The sequence below is a fragment of the Hylobates moloch genome, unplaced genomic scaffold (genome assembly GCF_009828535.3).
Source record: "Hylobates moloch isolate HMO894 unplaced genomic scaffold, HMol_V3 SCAFFOLD_6, whole genome shotgun sequence".
In the NCBI taxonomy this organism is placed as follows: domain Eukaryota; kingdom Metazoa; phylum Chordata; class Mammalia; order Primates; family Hylobatidae; genus Hylobates; species Hylobates moloch.
Window position 1 is genome coordinate 11,819,980 of NW_026652281.1, and position 22,556 is coordinate 11,842,535.

Consider the following 22,556-nt stretch of genomic DNA (forward strand, 5'->3'; position numbering starts at 1 on the left):
TCAAGAGTGGTTAAATTGAATAAAAAGACAAAAACAAGATTTGTCTGTTCTGGTTGAAAGGATTTTACATTCCACACGGCGGACTTGTGAAGTCTGAATGATCCTCAAATGGAGGGAGATGGTCTCGGTTCTAGCTGTTGGGAGGGAGAGAACTATACCCTGATAGCCCAGTGTGAACAGAGCCTGCTCTGGTTCTCAACCAGGGGCCATTCTAACTGCTAGCAGACATCTGCTAATGTCTGGAGACATTTCTGCTGGTTCCAACTTCTTGGAAAGTCAACTGGCATCCAGGGGGCAGAGGCCAGGGATACTACTCCATATTTTGCAATGCACAGGACAGCCCCCATAACAAAGGATTCTCTGGCCTCAGTAGTCCCGAGGTTGCCTGCGTGCGGTTGGTCATAGGCACTTTGGTTCACCCCAAGTGGTCATCAGCTATTTATACTTACTGTTAGTTGCAAAAATAAAACTGGTTCATTATATTAGAAATAATACAGAAGTGGATAACGTATAAAGTGAAAACGTGCCCCAAGTCCTACTGCCCCAAGATAAGTACAGGAACAACCTAGTTCAAAGCCTTCCAGAGTATATTTTCTACCCATGTAAAAACATCCTGCAACTTTTCCTAAAAACATAGTATTGTAGTAGTTCACGTGGCTGCTTCACAATCTAGTTTTCCTCAGTAATACATAATTGAATCTATCTAAACAGAGCTCTACGCCCATTCTTTGTCACCTGTATGTGTGGCCCACTAAAGAATGTTCAATCATTCATTAAAAACCACCGCCACATACTTCATTAGCTTTGTGAACTTTTTACTTATATTCCTTACGCCTGAGCTTCCATATGAGTAAAAACAGAAATTACAGAACAATCTCTTCCTTGAAGTTACTATGAGAATTGCTGGGTAATATCTACAAAAAGCGGCCAGGTGTGGTGGCTCATGCCTGTAATCCCAGCACTTTGGGAGGCTGAGGCAGGTGCATCACTTGAGGTCAGGAGTTTGACACCAGCCTGGCCATGATGGTGAAATCCCATCCCTACAAAAATAAAAAAATTAGCCAGGCATGGTGACACGCGCTGGTAGTCCCAGCTAACTGGAAGGCTGAGGCAGAAGAATCGCTTGAACCCAGGAGGTGGAGGTTGCAGTGAGCCAACATTGCGGCACTGCACTTGAGTCTGGGCAACAAAGCAAGACTCCGCTAAAAAAAAAAAAAAAAAAAAATCCTATAAATGTTACTCACTGTTTCTGTTGTATTATTTGACGTTGTTTCCAGTTTGTTTTTTGTTTGTTTTACCAGTGAAAGCAATGCTGCAATACAAATACTTAGGAAAATATAATTTTCGTCTTTAAGATGAATTCTTCGAAGAAGACTCACTATGTCAAGAGACAACCACATTTTAAATTTTGATAGCTTTTTACTGAGGGTCCTCCGAAAAGGTTATCGCAATTTCCATTCCCAAGAACCCTACAGGAGACTAGAAAGAAAACCAAAATAACCAATAATTCACGCTGACATTTATCATAAATTAAAATGTACAGTTCCATATCTGTGTCTAATACTTGATGCACAGTCAATAGCACTGAGCACGTTTTCAGGACAGGCTTTAATTTAGAAAATGAGTTAATGACTATTTAACATCCCATCAAACATGGGGAAAAGCCGTAAGGAGAAAAGCAAGTAGGCTACTCATAGTGTCAGCAACAATTTTCCATAAGGCATTTGGAAACCCAGGCATTTCTCCTGGTGCTTCAGGCTGTTGGGCTGAACGCTGGCCTCTAGGAAGTTGGCCACACTGCATGTGACGGGTATGTGCTTGGTATGCAGAATATGCAGTAAACATGTAACAGTATCATCATGCTTGAGAAATGACCACAACAGTTATTTTTACTTTACAGATAAATCTAAAGAGATAAATCTTTCAGAGGATCTCCAGGAGCAAAGCAGGATGTTGAATAGATAAACTGGAAAATATTTTTAAATGTGCTTTGGAAAAAAATAAGGTTTCCTACTTAAAATGGTATCTGCCTCACAGTGGTTTATGGGTTCCCATCGTAATACCAGTAAAGACAGAAAATGTAGCCAGGCACCGTGGCTCATGCCTGTTATCCCAGCACTTTGGGAGGCCGAGGTAGGCAGATCACCTGAGGTCAACAGTTTGAGACCAGGCTGGCCAACCTGGTGAAAACCTGTCTCTACTAAAAATGCAAAAAAAGGCCAGCGCGGTGGCTCATGCCTGTAATCTCAGCACTTTGGGAGGCCGAGGCAGACGAATGACGACGTCAAGAGAACAAGATCATCCTGGCTAACACGGTGAAATCCCATCTCTACTAAAAATACAAAAAAAATTAGCCGGGCGTGGTGGCAGGCATCTGTAGTCCCAGCTACTCGGGAGGCTGAGGCAGGAGAATGGCGTGAACCCAGGAGGCTGAGCTTGCAGTGAGCCAGGATTGCGCCATTGCACTCCAACCTGGGCCACAGAGAGAGATTCTGTCTTACAAAAAAAAAAAAAATCAAGACAGTAAAAGTTGAGGACTCAAAACACCATAAACACAAAAAGAGTCATCAGTATAGTCAAATTTTGTGCATCATTTGGAGTAGCTACAGGACCAAATAAATTATACTGAAAATGAATTGAAGAAGCAACTAAAACAACACTAACAAGTGAAGTTTGTTTTATGGGAGGAAGGATTTCACTGAGCCATTAAATCATGCACAGTCTGGCTTTGTTGATTAGAATGATAGACATTAAATAACTTGATACTCTAAGAAAAAATTTAAACATGTATGTAAGACTTTCAAAACTAACAGGGAAAGAGGAAAACAAAGACAGAAAGGAAGAAAGGGAGGAAAGAATCATTAGCTTCCAAATGAGCAACAGGGAGAAAAAATGATGTATGGAGTAACTCAGATAAAAAGAAATTTGATCAATTCAAAAATATGCCTGGTGGCCAGGCACAATGGCTCACGCCTATAAGCCCCACACTGTGGGAGGCCAAGGCGGGCAGATCACTTGAGGTCAGGAGTTCGAGACCAGCCTGGCTAACATGGTGAAACTCCATCTCTACTAAAAGTACAACAATTGGCCGGGTCTGGTGGCACACGCCTTTAATGCCAGCTACTTGGGAGGCTGAGGTGGGAGGATTGCTTGAACTCAGGAGACAGAGTTTGCAGTGAGCCGAGACCAAGCCACTGCATTCCAGCCTGCGTGAGAGTGAGACTCCGTCTCAAAAAAATATACATATATATTCTCAGAAAAATTTAAAAATAAGAAAAACTTGGTATAGAAGAAAAAGCAATGAAATACAGAAATTATTTCAAATTTGTCAGTAATCATAAGAAACATGAACTTAAATTCACACATTAAAAACCAGAAACCAGCAGACTAGAATTTAAAAAAAAATAGTTCTATGCTGTATAAAAAAGATACACTGCAGAGAGAACTAGCTGTCCCTCAGAATAGTTCTTCTCTTTCCACACAATCGGAAAAAGAGGTTGACTAGACAGAAAGCCACATTTCCTGACCTACACTGCACTGAGGTAAGGTATTTACGTTTCCACTAACGGTCACTGAGCAGAAGAGAATGTAACTCCTGGACTATTTCTCATATGAATTGAGTTCCCCATACTTTAGCCTTCCACAGGATAAATGTTAAGTTATAATAAGTTCCTAGAGGACAACAGAGCCACTAAATGAAATGAGCTTGGATATCCTACTCATCAAACAGACAAAGGCAACTGTCGATCAGAGACACCCACGTGGATCTGTGTCTTTACACTGAAAGACTTTTGGTAAAATTGTGCTCTGCCTTAACTCAAAATGTAGATCTACTACCTATGGAGACTGAAGCTCTAGGGAAGAGCTAAAATGTCAGTGTGTGCTGGCTGCTCCACACTGCTTTTACCAAGATATCACAAGAAAGATATGTGCTCCTGAAAAAAGCATTGTCCAGTTTGCAAGCAGAAATGAAAGTTAGGACATTACAGAGTTGAAAAAGTCAATTGATTCTGGAGTCCAAAAACCATAAAATAAGCCTGCAAAAGTCTTTGAGAGACAATAGCCCATTACAAATTCAAATAATTCTGCCCAGTAGCATACATCAGATTAACGATGCTACTTTTCAAACCAAGTTCATTATTCCAGATAGCCTCATAGTAGCTGCTACTGAGTTGAAAGACAGGCATAATGATAACAAATTAGAAAAATAAAGCAACTTGAGATTCAAATCTAGGAAAGACTGGTGTGGCTACTACTCATGAATTAACTGGAAACAAATACATCTGAATCCTATAAGATTATTAAGAAATTAAATAAAGAGTAATGTGAACTTAAAAGCCTGTAATTGCTAAAAACAAAAAAACTGAGCCTCAACCATGAACCAGTAGGAAGTACGCTGATAGCTGCTAATTCCCCTAAGGAGAGTAACCCTTCTCTAGATCCAGTTCAGATGGGACCATGGAGGATAATAGACAGGGCACTTCCCTCCAGAGAGCAGATTTAAGGCCTGGATAAAGAATGCTCTCTTAATACAAGGTTCTTTACCTCCCCAGCGTGATTCTATCACTGATTGTCGTGGAGCAACATGTTCCTCATTCTTTTCTTTTGAAAATGGAGATTTTGCTGCTGATATTCTGTCTCTACTCCACCTTCTATTGTATAGGGCAGCAGGGGGGTAGAAGGCTGCCTTTTTGAAAGCCACAGGACCATAAGGAACCATATCTAAGCATGAAGGAGACCCTAGAATTTGCACAGAATTAAAGAATTAAATGGGGTTTTGAGACTCTGCCTTTGGAAGAAAAGTGAGTATGTTCTGTGTGTGGGAATAAGAGAGCAAAAAGTATTTGTTGTCCAGATGTGAGAACTGTAATGGAGACCACCAGCTGTTCACAAAATCCATGTGCCTTAGTTTCCAGGGCACTCAACTAGATTCATTGCCCAGTCTGCTTCACAATTAGGCATAGCCGTGAGACTTAGAGTTGGCCAGTGGAATATAAATCTAAGGGAGGTACACCTCTTCAAGGCCTAGTCCATAAAACACTCACATGTCTACTCCCAGCCTCAATTGAGAGCCCAATAAGCACTATTACATAAGCTGGAAATAAATTACCATTGTGTTAGGCTATTAAAACATTGGAAAATATTTGTCCTAGCAGCTATCCTTGCCTACCTAACACACATGATTAAAACAGATAAATATAAAAACGTTAAACATAAAGATAAATGATAAAGATAAAGAAAGAAAAATATCAGGAACATTTTGAAAGCAGAAGAGCTAGTATAGCAAATATTAAAAATAAAATTTTAGGCAAAATAAAAATAAAAAACACTAAAGATAAAAATGGATAATGCATAAAGAGACAAATAATTAAGCAAGTATAAAATCATGAACTTGCATGTGCCAAATAACACAGCCATAAACAAAAAGATGAATTTAACGATCTTAGTGGAAGACATAAACCATTTATAATAGAAATAAGTAAAAGTAGACAAAATGGAATATTTAGATAAAATGGTCAACAGACCATTAAAAGACTATAGACCAAGTAAAAGTGCTATAGAACACTATACATAAAAATATGGATTCTTTTCACACATTCTTGAAGTTAACCATGAGCCAGATCACAAAGGCAGTTTCAATATACTTCAAATTCTTGCCATCACAAAAATTACACTTTTTTACTGTGATGCAGTTAAACTAGACATTGAAAATAAATGGTTTTCATCTTAAAATGAAAAATTTATATCCATCCATACAGAGTCACAGCTAGGAAGTGGATGCACAAGAAAATTTTAGTACAGTGATGTCACCTTCAACTAAAATTTGCAAAACAATGACATTGATGCTGAGGAACTGTGCATATCAACTTAACTCATATATTTAAGTAACATTACCTAGGTATATCAAAGATCACGTTACATACTCTAATAATGATTAATTTGAATGCTAATTAAAGGATGAAGAACAGCAAAGAAAAAAGTGAGGTTAACAGTAAGAGATAATAAAAGAAAGGACAAACAAGTAAAAAAAAAAAAAATCACAACAAAGTCTCAGAGGAACCTGACCTCTGAACATTCTCTATGTCAGGAAACAAAATTTTTAGAAATGTTGGCCATCTTCCACTTTGTATGCTTCTCAATGAAACAGAAATAGATAACAAAAACAAACAAAAAAGAATAGGCTGAGAAAAACTGGAAGGCGGTTAAGAATGGACTGCCCCCCCCCCAAAAAAGAAAAAAATTTAAAGTTTAAAACTTTACAGAGGAACTAAAACTCACATTGGCAGATGGTGAAGACCAGAATTAATCCCAAGAAAAATAATCAGTTATAAGGAATGGAAACTTAGATGTTTCTCCCAGAATATGGAGAAAGACAAAAGATAGACACAATAAGAAGATTAAAAAACAAATAAGACGGAATCCATAATTATATCCTAACAATTACAGGTACCCTTTAAGAACAGGATAGAAGAATAGAAACATTTAAAATGACAAAAAAAATCAAAGAAAATGTAGATACCCCCAGCATACCTCTCTCATGTATTTCTCTCCTTTTTCTGTTTCCCAGTGTAAATGGTATTTTGAATTTGATATTTATCCAATGAATAATATTAATGATGGCCAATTCTTATATAGTACTATGTACTGAGCTCTGTTCTAAGAACATTTATATATTAATTTATGAATTCACCCATTTAACAACTCTCTGAGGTAGGTGGTAATATCATCCCATCTTGCTAAGGAGGGAACTGAAGCAGAGATAAGGTAACTTGCCCAAGATTATAAATACAGTTTACAATCTTTGCTTTTGGAGCAAAGATATGCACCCAGATTGTGTGGCACCTAGATCCATGCGTGTTGTTGTTGTTGTTGTTGTTGTTGTTGTTGTTCTTTTTGGAGACAGAGTCTTGCTCTGTCTCCCAGGATAGAGAGCAGTGGTGTGATCTTGGCTGGCTGCAACCTCCAGCTGCCAAGTTGAAGTGATTATCATGCTTCAGCCTCTCAAGTAGCTGGGATTACAGACATGCACTAGGACACCTGGCTATTTTTCTATTTTTAGTAGAGACGTGGTTTCATCACGTTGGCCAGGCTGGTCTCAAACTCTTGGCCTCATGTGATGCTCCCACCTTGGCCTCCCACAGTGATGGGATTACAGGCGTGAGCCACTGTGCCCGACCTTATGGTTTCCATTATGGCACTGTGCTGCCTCTATCATTCCTACATGTTACGCCATCACCATACATATTACTATACACATCTGTATCCACAAGCAATGTATTTGTTGGATTTTAACAATTGGGTTTAATTGGATTTCTGATGGTGTTTATTAATCCTCCCTCTGAGAGAGACCTTTCTGGAGAAATTGGTCCCACATTAGGATGGTCAACACTATGTAATGAAAATGTTTGCCTCTTTGACAAAGTTTTGCCCAGACATTAATAAGAAATCAGTCCAGCCCCTTAATATTGTGGCAGGTGCATTTGTGTGGCCTGCGCAGGCTGGGTGAGCTGCCCCTCCTTGGTTTCATGTTGTGCCTGAGGAGACCTGACCCTACCAGTTGCTGCATACCCCTTCATTCTTAAACTCTTTATTTTGGTTCTTTTCTTTATAATCTGGAATAAGTCTTCCAGTAACTTAGTCAAGAAAGCTAAATGGAAAGCATTTCCTGAGTCTTCTTTTTTCCACATTTTTTCCTCTTGCTTCACACTCAAAAGATACCCTTGAGTATGAAATATTTGAGTTTCAGTGTTTTCACTGCAATATTCTTCACTATCTTTTGGAACTTACTGTGACAGAGGAGAAATCTGACATCACTGTGTAAACTCAGAATAATGTGTAGCACACAGTAAGCCCTGAGCATACATTAGCTATGATGGTCCTAATTTTCCACATTAATGGGTTTTCCTTTAATGTACACAATGTCACAAGTTCAATGAGAAAACAAACTCTAAAGAAGAATACTAAAAAAGGGGGGGGGAAGAAAAAGGATAGAGGAAGAAAGAGTTGAGAGAGGAAGGAAGGGGATGAGATGAGAAGAAGGGGAGATGGGGAGACTGAGAAATGCAGAGAAAGACAGACAGGAAGTCTATGAGGAGCAGTAGAGAGCAGCTGACAGTCTCATCCAGACACACAGCAGTAGTGGGATGTCCCATCCTGTCAGTGCACACGTGCAGCCTGCTGGTTTGGGCACCGGCACAGGGCCATATTCAAATCTGGCTCTGTAGTCACCTCTCCCGTGGCCCAATGGGACAAATGAATCGTGATGGGTAATTTTGCTAAAAGCCAGCTAAGTTGCAGACTGCATGTGTTGCAAAGAGCAACCCAGCCAGCATTAGAGGGGGGAGGGGAAGGGAGGGGACACCACCTTACAAATGTCCATTAGAGGCCACTTCACGATGGCATGCATGTTAATACAGCCTGGCCTCACGGCGGGCTCTCCCTGCCTCTTCAATATTTATAAACAGCAGCTTCCTTTTTCTCCTTGGCTTGAGGATATAGATGTTCTCTATGGGAAGAGCTTCTAGCACTTGCAGCCTGATGGGGTGGCCCACAGCTTTCACCACATTGAAAAGAGGACTTACTACATTTGGTACATCAGGAAAACCAAAGGACAGCAGTGAGTTTATGAGGCCACATTTCTTTCTGGGGTATCAGGTCTACAAAGCATCCCCCAGAAGGGGATTGGGGAAATTGTGGCTGAGGGCCATATGTTCCAGTTAACTTATGTATCACCTGTCATCGCTCATATAGGACCTACAACTTTCTCCTCTGTATAAATTTAGAAAATCCATTCCACTCATGTTAATTGAAAGCTTTTGAGAACATACCCTCTGTTCACAGAAGGGTAGATTACAGACATGGACTTATTCTACCCTACTGAGCCCTTACAAAGTTGACATAATTACTTCTAGTTTATAAACAAAACAAAGGCTGAAAAAGCATGCGAAATGTGCTCAAAAATCATAATTAGAAGCTGGCAGAAGCCGGGCACAGTGGCTCACACCTGTAACACCAGCACTTTGAGAGGCTGAGGTGGGCAGATCACCTAAGGTCAGAAGTTTGAGAGCAGCCTGACCAACATGGTGAAATCCTGTCTCCACTAAAAATGCAAAAACTAGCGGGGTGTGGTGTCACACACCTGTAATCCCAGCTACTGAGGAGGCTGAGACAAAAGAATAGCTTGAACCCGGGAGGCAGAGGTTGCAATGAGCTGAGATTGCACCACTGCACTCTGGCCTGGTGACAGAGCGAGACTCTGTCTCAAAAAAAGAAAAAAAGAGAAGAGGTTGGCCCAACTGGGATGGTAGTTCTCCCTCCATTGTGACAAGTCAATTCTCATTCCAAAACATTACTGCCATCTCCATGCCACAACTGTCTCCCCAGCCTGGAAATTATCCCTGAGCCCAGGAGATTACGAAAGGGCCACATCCATAAGTACTTTACTTACAAAAATGTTGTTCTGTTCATCAACTCAAAGCCTTTTACAACTTTTTTCTGTTTTATTTCCACGGGTGTCCCATCTTTTGGCTTCCCTGGGTGACACTGGAAAAAGAATTATCTTAGGCTATGCATAAAATATTAATACACTAACCCTAATGATAGCTGATGAGCTGAAAAAGAAAAAAAGGGCAAAAAAAAATCTCATCATGCTTTAAGCAAGTTTATACATTTGTGTTGGGCTGCAAAGCTGTCCTGGGCCACATGTGCCCACAGGCTGCAGGTTGAACAAGTTTGATTTAGACCATTAAAATTATAACTTTTCGGATGGGTGCAGTGGCTCACGCCTGTAATTCCAGCACTTTGGGAGGTCGAGGCAGGTGAATCACGAGGTCAGGAGATCGAGACCAACCTGGTTAACATGGTGAAACCCTGTCTCTACTAAAAATATAAAAAATTAGCCAGGCGTGGTGGCAGGCGCCTGTAATACAAGCTACTTAGGAGGCTGAGGCAGGGGAATGGCGTGAACCTGGGAGGCAGAGCTTGCTGCCAGCCGAGATCACACCACTGCACTCCAGCCTGGGCAACAGAGTGAGACTCCGCCTTAAAAAAAAAAAGGAACTTTTGTGATACAAAAAAAAAAAAAAAAAACCCAGCTAATTTCAACTTCACTCCTACATCCACCCCCCAGGCTTTGGATTCAGCAAGTTTGACAACTGAGTCAGGTATGATAGGAAGTTTCTGTATGTGTAGAAAGAAAATACTAATCCAACCACCTGCTCATTTTGACTTAACATACTTTTCTTTCCAAATGACCATGAATCCTCTAGAACAGAGATTGGCAAACCTTTTCTCTAAAGGGCCAGATAGTAAGCATTTTAGATGTTTCAAGTACCTACCAAATACTCAGCTTTCATAGCATGAAAGCAAAAGTGACCTTAGACGATATGTAAATCATTGGTGTTCCTGCGTTCCAGTAAAACTTTAATTACAAAGCCAGGTCCTAGGCAGGAATTCTGCCTGAAGGGCACAGTTAGTTGACCACTATTTTAGAATAAGAGTGTAGTCCCCTGAAGTCTAACAGTCTTACAATTAATACTATGTTCAGGTTCCAACGAATGCATGAGAAAAAAGGAGAATGTCACGCCATTCCTTAGAGTATCTGTTGTTTACCACCCACTATTTGATGAAGTATACAATAAAAAACAGCCTAACAGCCTCAAACAACGTGAAGAGTTAAGGATGTGTGGATAGGCATAAGAGGGAGCATCTGTAAACACTTCGCCTCATAAAACGTGTCTTCTATTAAATAATCTAAAAGTTTAACAGTATTTCACTTCATACATAACAGCATTAAATGTTTTCTATCATTCCACGTCTTCTTGAACATGAAAGCTTTTTGAAATGCATTTTGGCATCTCTGGGAATTTACCAAAAATGGTCAGTAAATTGAAATACGGGTTTCTACACATTTCCCAAGTATGCTAATACCTGGGCATTCAGGGTGCTAAGAATAGACATTTTCCAATGGGCCCAAAGATGTATTCCCTGATCAACTAGTGATACTTTCCTGAATCTAGGAAAAGAAGCTTCAAATCACAAGCCCCATCTTGGCCACCTGGCATATGCGCATAATATTTCTGTCCAATTCATATGCATTAATACTTCAGAAACCCAAACCGAAACAACAATAACAAAATAATGTTTCTCTAATGAAAGGAGCACTATACACTTTCCTCTTTACTGGAGAAAAGAGAGTTGCAAATGAAGACACAGAAATTTGGTTGGGGGAGCCATAGACGAGGGGCACGCGGAAGCACACACAAAAAACAAAAGAACAAAAACAAGAAATAAGGAGATTGCTTACAGAAAAGTTACTAATGAGGCTATTTTTTCCACATCTGGCAATCTTTTCCTAATCGAAACGACAGCAGTAGATAAAAGGTGGTAGGCAATCTATAGAGCCACTTCGTAATGTGTGAAGAATTACAAGCAACACTATGATTCAGGGAATTCCAGGATCCTACTAGGGACAGCACATATGGACCTTCCAGCAGGAATCTGAATCTTTTTGTCATTATTGAAGTCATGTTCATTGTTGCCCAGATTCAGTTGCAAGCATTGTTGGGAACCACAGTTTATTGGTGGGATGCTCTGAGTGCCAAGAACCCTAGCAAGCACCTGATTTAGAGGGATTAAGTATTTCTCAATAAACAGAACCCACTATCCAGCAAGAAAAAAAGAAAAACAAAACAAAAACATAACTACCAGCTGGCTCATGGCGTTAGATTCCTCCAATGCTTTCACTTCCATGGATGCGCTGAAGACAATCACACTGATGATGTCAGAAGGTGACACAGGCCCACCAGTTACTCTTGGCAGGCACTCAACTGGGCACTTTGCATTAACATTTATTTCTTCCTTCATCCTCAGCAACTTCAATAAGTAGGTATTAGCATCTTCATTTTGCAAGTGAAGAAATGGAAATTACATAACTTAAGTTCATAAACTAGCTGGAGAAAGAATTTAAACCCAAGTCTAACTGGCCCCAAAGAATCATCCACCGCTCAACCCATAGTACACATAAAATACTATGACTTCAACTGTGACTATCACAGACAGATGAAAGGGTGGGAACCAGGATCATCCTTGCTAAGGAGGAAATCCCAGGTACCTAGGCAGAATGGGATACAGACAAGAAAAATCAGAAAAAGGTCAAAACGACTGCATGTAGGAAAAAGCACAGAAAATACCTTGTTCCCTCCTGCTCTCCCAAGATCCATAATCAGATGCTACACTCTTCCCTGGAAGTGCAGACATACACAGGGTAGCACATTAATCCTTCAAACACTAACAGATGCTGGCAGGGATTTAGACTGGAATGTATTTACAAAGTGACAAATTATGTTCTGCATTACAGAGAGAGAGAAAGAGCACCCACAAACAGGCTGATAAATGTCAGCTGCAGTCACGACAAACAGTTTATTTTTATTATACTGTAACCACAGATTTTTTTTTTTTCCTATCCCATTTTTTTTTTCTTCAGGAGTCCCAAAGATTTATTTGTTGCAGGGAAAAAACAAGATTATATATGACACAAAGTAATAACTGTAAGATCAGATATTCCGGGCACCCTGCCCTCCTGGAAAAGCTACATGCAGGCTCAACAATACTACTAAAAATGCTGCCTTCTCCAAAGCCAAGTAAATGGTTAATAAATCAGAACCAATACAATGCCTTGTAATTAGATACAGCCTTAGTTCACAGACCAATCAAGTGATAGACAATATCCAATTCCCCCTTTAGTGGCTATCAGGAGAGTAAAGTAACTATTAAAATAAATTTAATAGCTGTGACAGGTAAGAAAACATACCAGAAGCTAAAATGTAATCAGTATACCCAAACCCAAAATAAAATTATAGTCTTTGCTGCAAACAGGGATGCTGGAAAGGAGGGTTACGGATGGAGAGCGACATCCACGGCCAGGAAGGGCAAGGTCACTAGCTCTAAAGGAACCTTCTACCTTGAAAACAAGACTGAGTGGGGGATGTGGCACGGGGCCAAGAGAAAATGTAAGCATTTATTAAATTGTTTTGAAGAATTCCTCTTGCCCACTTAGTCAGTCGGATGTCAGCAGGAGCGACAGGCATTCTTCCGGAAGCATCACAACAAGACGGCGGACAGACGGCCTGGGCTTCCCATCCAGACCCTGCCTCGAACTCTGCACATGACCTTGGGCAAGTTCCTGCTCTCCAACATCCTCCCACAGGACCTCACTGTCTCGGCTGTAAGCTAGAGGGGCTGGATCTCATGATGTTGCTAAGATCTACTCCAGAGTCCCATTTCTTGTTTCTAACAGGTTGAGGGTTGGCAAATATAGGAGGGTTAATATAAGAACCTGAACGGTGGTGGTCAAGTATATTTAGAAGAAAGGGGAATATTTTACCTTGTGGGACTCTCAGATGTGGATTTCTTATGAAATCATTGCAAGTTAAAACTGGCCCGGGACAGTGGCTCACACCTGGATTCCCAGCACTTTGGGAGGCCAAGGTGGAAAGATCACTTGAGCCCAGGAGTTCAACAACAGCCTGGGAAACAAAGCAAGACGCTGTCACTACAAAATTTTTTTTAAAATAATCAGCTGGAAGTGGTGGTGTGCACCTGTGGTCCCAGCTACTTGGGGGGTCTGAGGAAGGAGGATCACTGGAGCTTGGGAGTTTGGGGCTGGAGCGGGCTGTCATCACGCCACTGCACTGCAGCCTGGGTGATATATTAAGATCCTGTCAAAAAAAAAAAAAAAGAAAGAAAAAAAAAAGCCCTCAAAAATGCCCCAAACTTGCTTATACTCTAAAAGCAACATTAATTTTTTTTTTTTGAGATGGAGTCTCGCTCTGTCGCCCAGGCAGGAGTGCAGTGGCACTATCTTGGCTCACTGCAAGCTCTGCCTCCCGGGTTCACGCCATTCTCCTGCCTCAGCCTCCCGAGCAGCTGGGACTACAGGCGCCTGCCACCACGCCCGGCTAATTTTTTGTCTTTTTCTTTTTTTAGTAGAGACAGGGTTTCACCATGTTAGCCAGGATGGTCTCCAGCTCCTGACCTCGTGATCCGCCCGCCTCGGCCTCCCAAAGTGCTGGGATTACAGGCGTTAGCCACCGTGCCCGGCCTAAAAGCAACATTTTTAAAATATATAGAATTGACAAGAATACATTTAAAGCCACAGTTCACATAGCACGGTGAACACATACACCACACACACACACACACACACACACACACGAACACACACACACACAGAGTGACCAATGGAAAGGTTTTTCTTTTTTCCTAATACTGGATAAAAAAGATTTTATGGTGTAATACGGGTGTGGGTGCCACTGTCATTAGAGAGCAGATGGAAAGTCTTCTCCCCTACCCATGGAACTGAAGACTTGAAGATTGCCTAATGCTGGGGTAGGAACCAGAGGTCTTCCTCTGGACACAGCCCCAGGCAACCATCTGAGCAGGATGCCATTCTGACACCACCACCTCCTTTATGCATTTAGCAACTTCGGAACCTCACTTCCCTCATCTTTGCAACCAAAGTATCAGTATCTCCTTCATAAGATTGTGAGATGATTACACAAAATAATGCTTGTGCTGTATTTATCTACTGGACACACAGTAAGTTCTTCATTAACTGTGTCTATTATTTATAGGTTGAGGCTGTTTCCTGGAAACCCTCCAAGCGCCATCCAATCCTAAAAGAAATAAATGCCTCTTCTACAAGCACCAAGAGTTTTTCTTTTCTTTTTTGCAGGGTGGGGGTGGATAGAGTATTGCTCCATTGCCCAGGCTGAAGTACAGTGGCGCCATCTCGGCTCACTGCAACCTCCACTTACCGAGTTCAGGCAATGCTGCTGCCTCAGCCTCCTGAGTATCTGGGACTACGGGTGCCCACCACCACGCCTGGTTAATTTTTGTATTTTTAACAGAGATGAGGTTTCACTATGTTGGCGAGGCTGGTCTTGAACTCCTGACGTCAGGTGATCCACCTGCACTGGCCTCCCAAACTGCTGGGATTACAGGCTTGAGCCTGTAATGCCTGCCCTGTTTTTTTCTTTGGACTGCTTCACATACCCATCCCCACCTTTCTGTGTCTCCTCTCTTATTCTTGCTACAGGCAAGAGAGACGAGGCACACATCTGATACTAACACGCTCCCACGAGTTCAGTACCATTCCCTAGGCTAGCACGTCCCTAACAGCAAACCTTCAGCTGTTCAAAACCAAGTTCTCACCAGCCTATGGCAACCGGACATAAAAAGTGGGGAGTGAGGAAGAATGCAGTGAGAAGAAAAAAATCACCCCATTAAAATAGCGTCCTTCATAGAAGCCAACCAGAGAAAGCTGGAATGGTTTCAGCAACAGAATAAATGGAGGTATTAATAAATCAAAAAAAAGAAATACCGGTGAATCTATGCTAATATAAAGTAATTGAATCAGAAATAAATGGGAAGGGGCCAGGCGTTGTAGTTCACGCCTGTAATCCCAGCACTTCGGGAGTCTGAGGTGGGAGGATCACCTGAGATGAGGAGTTTCAAACTAGCCTGGTCAACATGGTGAAACCCCATCTCTACTAAAAATATAAAAATTAGCTGGGCATGGTGGCATGGACCTGTAATCCCAGCTACTTGGGAGGCTGAGACAGGATAATCGCCTGAACACGGGAGGCAGAGGTTGCAGGGAGCCAAGATCGCACCATTACACTCCAGCCCGGGCGACAAGAGTGAAACTTTGACTCAACAAAAAGAAAAGAAAAGAAAGAAATGGGAAGAAGGGATAGCTCTTTCTTCAGAAGAATTCCAATTAGTAAGTGTAAAAAGAGTAAGGGAAATACATAGTCACCACTAGCCAAGCATCATGGTAAACACTGCTGCAGGCAAGATCCAACAACAGAAAGTCAGCGTGTGAAAGTTTAAGGAAAACGGGACTGCTAGCATAATCTCAAAACACCTCCCTTCAAATAATTATGAATTTCAAAGGAAAAATTAATAACATTACATTGGAAAAACTCAGCAGACATCATGTTAACCAAGTGACCAAGGTTAACATTACCAGGGATGAGACAGATCAACATTATGTTCTAACTGAGATAATATACTAAGAAAAACACTACATCATTTTTATAATGTTGTTGCCAAAAAATGCTTACACTCAGCGTAATGATGAGAAAATACTGACAAATCAAAGTCTCAAGATCAGAAAGAAGGAAATAAGTAAGCAACTATCAAAGATTGAAGGCTTTAAGGCAGGTGCAGTAGCTCACGCCTGCAATCTCAGCACTGTGGGAAGCCGAGGCAAGCAGATTTCTTGAGCCCAGGAGTTCAAGACCAGCCTGTGCAACATGATGAAACCCTGCCTTGATCAAAACAAATACAAAAATTAGCCAGGCATGGTGGTGCCTGCCTATAGTCCCAGCTCCTCAGGACGCTGACGTGGTAGGATCGCTTGAGCCTAGGAGGTGGAGGCTGCGGTAAGCCATGACCGTGCCACTGCGCCCCAGCCTGGGTGACAGAGACCCTGTCTCAAAAAAAAAAGTACTATAGGCACCAAGGAGATACAACAGTTAAATATAATGTGGCATCCTGGACTAGACCCTGGAATAAAAAGACACTGTGTTAGTGGTGAAATTTGAGTAACAAGTATAGTTAATATTTAGTACCAATGTCTATTTTCTAGTTTTGATTATTATACCATGATTAGGTAAATTGCTAAAATTACAGAAGAAAGTAGAGATACTGTGAACTATTGCTATTTCTGCAACTTTTTTTTGTTTGTTTTTTGAGACAGAGTCTCCCTCTGTCACCCAGGCTGGAGTGCAATGGCAAGACCTTGACTCACTGCAGCCTCCAGCTTCAAGTGATTCTCATGTCTCAGCCTCCCAAGTATCTGGGATTACAGGTGTGCGCTGCCATGCCAGGCTAATTTTTGTATTTTTAGTAGAAACGGTTTCACGATTTGACGAGGCTGGTCTCGAACTCCTGGCCTCAAGGCATCAGCCTCCCTTGGCCTCCCAAAGTGCTGGGATTACAGGCATGAGCCACTGTGCCTAGCCTATTTCTCCAACTTCTATATGAGTCTAAAATTAGTTCAAAATAAAAATTGACAAAACACCAGTGAAATGCCTGTCCCTTAGAGCAGGTGGATGACCTCACAATGTCTGGTGTCAAAACACCCTTGCTTTTAGAAAGTAATGTTGATTGCTGATGGGGGCATAGTGTTAATTTTTGTTGATTTTTGTCGTTGTTTTTAATGTGTTTTTCTTTTGGGGGAAAATCTTTTTGGCAAGCTTAAATTGGTATCCTCATTTTTGTTTTCTTTTTAAAAAGTTTGTTTCCTGAAATCCAAAATTCTGAGAACTACTAAGGTCATTTGAAATTATTTTCCAATGATTGAATAACGAAGGCAAATTTGCAAGATGCGGGTTGTTCCCTCTACAGAAAACTAACAATCTTTCGGTCACAAAATTCATTCCTCATGTTGTTGCTGTGTCACAGCAAACTTAAGTCCATAGTCACCTCTCCCAGGAAGTCTTCCCTGTTCGTCCCAGGATGGGAATGGCACCATGCCTTGTGTGTTTCTCACACCGAGTTATGAGCTTCTCAAAATCAGGGCCTCTCATGCACATCTCGTTGTCTCATACAAGGTTGTGTTTTTGTGCGCTGATTTCCACAATGAAAATGTAAGTTATTTTTTTAAAATGTTACCAGTATCTCTGTAGCTTTTGAAAAATTTAGTATGTTAAATGTATTTTTTAAATCTTGCTTTAACACATAAGCTATAAGATGCTGAAAAACTCATATTCTAACTCATTTTAAGCCTTTTTCTCTTTCAGCTCCAAGATAGATTAAAAAAGTGTTTCATCGATTTCCTAAGTACCAACTATCGATCCTTCATATGTTTTCTAAATGTTCTCCTTATAGCCATTTGGGGGCCCTCATGATTAGTGTGTTAATAAGAATTAAGCACAGCAGAGAAAAACTTAATTTGCATATGGTACATTACTAATTAGCCTGAGAGCTTTAGAGGTTTTTATGTAAAATGCTAAAGCTTTTTGTTCAAAACTTATTTAAAACTGAAAAGAATATTGGAACAAAATTGCCAAGCAAACCCAGGCCTTCTTTTGCGTTATCAAAGGAGATCCAATCTCATCTAGCAAGTAATGCAACTCACTATAAAATGATAAATACATGATATGGTGAAGGTACAGGAAGGTATAGACACTCAGACACTGCAGGAGAAAGAGTATATATGGGGAGAAGCTGTCTCAAGAATTATCTATTTGCATTTAAACTTCTTATTTAGCCCAGGTCAACCAGCAACATTGCTCACGACTGAAAAAATGGAAAACAGAATCTGTGCCCAGCAATAAGGGATTAACTTAGTAAGTTATGAAGCTATAATGTAAAGTCAAGTACAACTGCACTGCCAAAGAGTATGTGTTGATATAGAAACATGGCCACTATATGCCTGGTTAAAAAAAAAAAAAAAAAAGACCAAAACGTGATTTCAACTTTGTGAAATATATTTGAATTTTAAAAAGTCAGGAAGAGCTACAGAAAATTCACAGTAATTGTTCCTGATACATGGAACAATTTTTCCCTCATTTGTATGTATTCAACTATAATTCACAGACACACACACACACACACACACACACATATTATTGGTTTTTTGACACGGAGTCTTGCTCTGTTGCTCAGGCTGGAGTGCAGCGGCACTACCTCGGCTCACTGCAAACTCCATCTCCCAGGTTCAAGCAATTCTCCGGCCTCTGCCTTCTGAGTAGCTGGGATTACAGGCATGCACCACCACACCCAGCTAATTTTTGTATTTTTAGCAGAGACAGGGTTTCACCATGTTGGCCAGGCTGGTCTCGAACTCCTGACCTCAAGTGATCTCCCACCTCAGCCTCCCAAAGTGCCGGGATTACAGGTGTGAGCCACTGCACCTGGCTATAATTATTATATTTACAACATTGACTTTATTACTGCGCAACCAAGAAAAGTAATTCATTAGCAGAGTTCTAATTTAATCAAATAGATACATTTTGTATGTGAGTGTATAACATACATGAATGAATTTACTGATGACAGTACTTTTTCTTTTTTTTTTGTAAATACAAGAGGTTATCTTTCGACAGGAGAATTGTTCATTAATGTGTGTTGAGAAGATAACTGACAATTAGATTTCTCTGTGTTACTAAACATTTTATCTGGTGCATGATTTTTTTACAGAACCAAAGAACTAGTTCCAAGGGTATGCATAAAGATGAGAAAGTTCTTGTGCATATGGTTCATGTATGTGTGTTCGACCCAGCCCTAACGCACAGCTCCACATCTCCGGGAACAGGTCCCCAGTTGTATCAGTGACAAACAGGAGTAACTGGCCTTTTCCTACTCAATGCATCCACCTCATAGGCAAGAAAACAGGCACAGAAGTCAGTCTAACCGAGTTTGAATCCCAGCTCTGCTACTGGATAGCTATTTGGATGCTGGGTGATTAATTCACCAAACTCCCAGAGATCCGGTGAAATGGGAATAATTACATATACCCAGCAAGAGTGCAGCAAGCAATAAATTAGATAATAAACATATAGCACCCAGCACTGTGCCTGGCATGTGGAAGTGATCAATAATCACAGCTAGTATTGATAATAAAATCATAACAATGATAATTGTATCTCCAACCCCACAAAGCTGTGTTGAACATTAATGATATGGAAATGTTTAGCATAGAAGAGTCCACAATTGTGTCCCAGACCACATTTTCTCTGCTTATGCCCAATTCTATTGCTCAAAAATCAAGGTTATGGTAACATCACAAAGACAGTGTTGCAGGAAGGTTAAAGATTGAAGGGACCAAGCCAACCTCCTACCCACGCTGATTAAATGAACCAAAATACCAACACCACTGGAAAGAGAAGTGGCTATGCAGGGAAGAGCAAGATGGCACAGTGCAGGTTCCTTTGCATTCTGGAGTGTGTTTGCGTGGTGTTGAAAAAGTAAGTACCTGTGCTATTCCCAAAGTCAGGTCTCAACGGAACCTAGCATGGTCTCTGTGCTAGTGGCTTCCACGTTGGCATGACACCACCATCTAGAGAACCCAGCTAGCAACTCACATGACTCCCTTCATAAGGAGTACTGTCAAACATCAGGAACTTTACTGCAGTGACTCAAAGATTCAAAGTAGGGGCCATGAAGGCTCTGAGAAAGGAGAATCTATGCCTGGTGTCTCCTGGCCAGCACCCCTGCCTGGGCCTTCTAGAAATGCATCCCTGTATCTTGATAAATGGATTTCAGCAAATGCCAGTAGTATTGAGGCAAAGGTATACATGGCCACAAAAAGGTAGGCGTCATTTAGGAACTGGCCATTTAATCCTTGATTGGGTAAAGATCTCATATAACATGTCATGCATTGGAACTTTTTTTTTTTTTTTTTGAGATGGAGTCTCACTCTGTCGCCCAGGCTGGAGTGCAATGGTGCAATCTCAGCTCACTGCAACCTCTGCCTCCCAGGTTCAAGCTATTCTCCTGCCTCAGCCTCCAGAGTAGCTGGGATTACAGGCTCACACCACTGTGACCGGCTAATTTTTTCTATTTTTAGTAGAGATGCTGTTTCACCATGCTGGCCAGGCTGGTCTTGAACTGCTGACCTCGTGATCCGCTCGCCTCAGCCTCCCACAGGGCTGGGATTACAGGTGTGAGCCACCATGCCCAGCCAGAACTTTTGTTTCCACGTGCTAGCCTTTCAAAGTGCACCTCTCTGTCCCAATGCCCTGCACCTATGTCTGCCACATTCAGAGCGCTGGATATGAGGTCTAGGGTAGGCGACTTACAACGGACTAGAGATGTGTCATATCTGCTTCCTTCCTGCCTGGGAACTGAGATTTTCTCACAGGTCCACAAATCCACAGGAAAATTAAGCATTTTAGAACAAGGCTTTGAATCTTTACTACTTAAATAGGTTGTGCTCTTTTAAAATAAGTTGAGAATTTTGAGTATGTGAGACATAAATCAAGGTACACATACACTAGAAAAAGAAATGTGTTATATATGTGTGTTACATATATTTTATATATGTGTATATCATTCACACAAATACACATATATGCATTTTTATTTATTTATTTATTTTTTTGAGACAGAGTCTTGCTCTGTCGCCCAAGCTGGAGTGCAGTGGTGTGATCTCGGCTCACTGCAACCCCTACCTCCCAGGTTCAAGTAATTCTTCTTTTTTTGTTGTTTTCCTGCATCTTGGTGGTCATATTTATTGGAAGAGCTTAAGAAAAATGAAAATACCATTTAGCTTAAGAAGTTGTGAGTTATCTGCAAATCAACTCATTTCAGGAGTGGAAGAATCCCCAGAATTATTTCTTAACATCCAAATGTATGCGGGTTTCTTAACATCCAAATGCTTCTTAACATCCAAATGTATGCTCTTTTGAACGTCTTGAGCATTTAGAGAGGCCACTGTTTTCCATACAGGACAAATTCTTTGTTTCAGCCAACTCTCAGTGGAGGGACAACCAGGAAAACGCCATCTCCCTGGACAAAGAGCACTGGAATATTCCGTTTTGTTGATTTATATGTCTCTTCGTATGTTTCTTTATCCATGTCTATAGTAGTCACAGTTTCCTCCACGTCTCCCAAGATCATATTTAAATGTAGATCCTAAGTATGTAATCTGCCTGGAAGCTCTCGGTCGTCTCTCATTTTCACATAAATTTGCTCCTCTAGGCTGAGCCTAAGATCCAGGGGCTCCTCTACAGTGTTGGTAGTTTGCTGCTGATCTACGTGGTCCGCCATGTTTCGTCAAGCGATTCTTCAGTCTCAGCCTCCTGAGTAGCTGGGACTACAGGCGCCTGCCACCACGCCAGGCTAATTTTTTGTATTTTTAGTAGAGACACCGTTTCACCGTGTTAGCCAGGATGGTCTCGATCTACTGACCTCGTGATTTGCCCGCCTCAGCCTCACAAAGTGCTGGGATTCCAGGAGTGAGCCACTGGTCCCGGCCCCATATATGCATTTTTATCTATACACATACATATACATATATGTATACATACATATTTTTGTCTATACAGACACACACACACAGGAGCAATGACTCAAGAGAAAAAAGGAGTTTCCTAATAGTTACTGTAGGGTGACTGGCAGACAGGAGCCTCATTATACTATCTTCTCTACTTTTCTTTTGAGATAGAGTCTCACTCTGTCGCCCAGGCTGGAGTGCAATGGTTCCATCTCAGCTCACTGCAACCTCCACCTCCCAGATTCAAGCAATTCTCCCATCTCAGCCTCCCAAGTAGCTGTGACTACAGACATGCACCACCACTCCCGGCTAATTTTTGTATTTTTAGTATAGACGGAGCTTCACCATGATGCCCAGTAGTGTTGAATTCCCAACTTCAGGTGATCTCCTCACCTTGGCTTTCGAAAGTATTGGGATTACAGGCATGCACCACCACCCCTGGCTGTCATCTCTATTTTTGAAGATATATGAAAATTTAATCGAAACTATCAAGAAGTTTTAAAGACAGGCCATCTACAAAAACCCAGAAACATAAAAAATAGAAAAC

General features: G+C 41.2%; 1 protein-coding gene and 1 pseudogene across 6 annotated transcripts in view; both read right to left on the bottom strand.

The window, feature by feature from the left end:
- Positions 1-22,556, bottom strand: part of WWOX (WW domain containing oxidoreductase) — an 804,193-nt gene that overhangs the window by 515,613 nt on the left and 266,024 nt on the right. The gene's annotated exons all lie outside the window — the stretch shown is intronic.
- Positions 21,448-21,783, bottom strand: LOC116470790 (U6 snRNA-associated Sm-like protein LSm3; annotated as a pseudogene).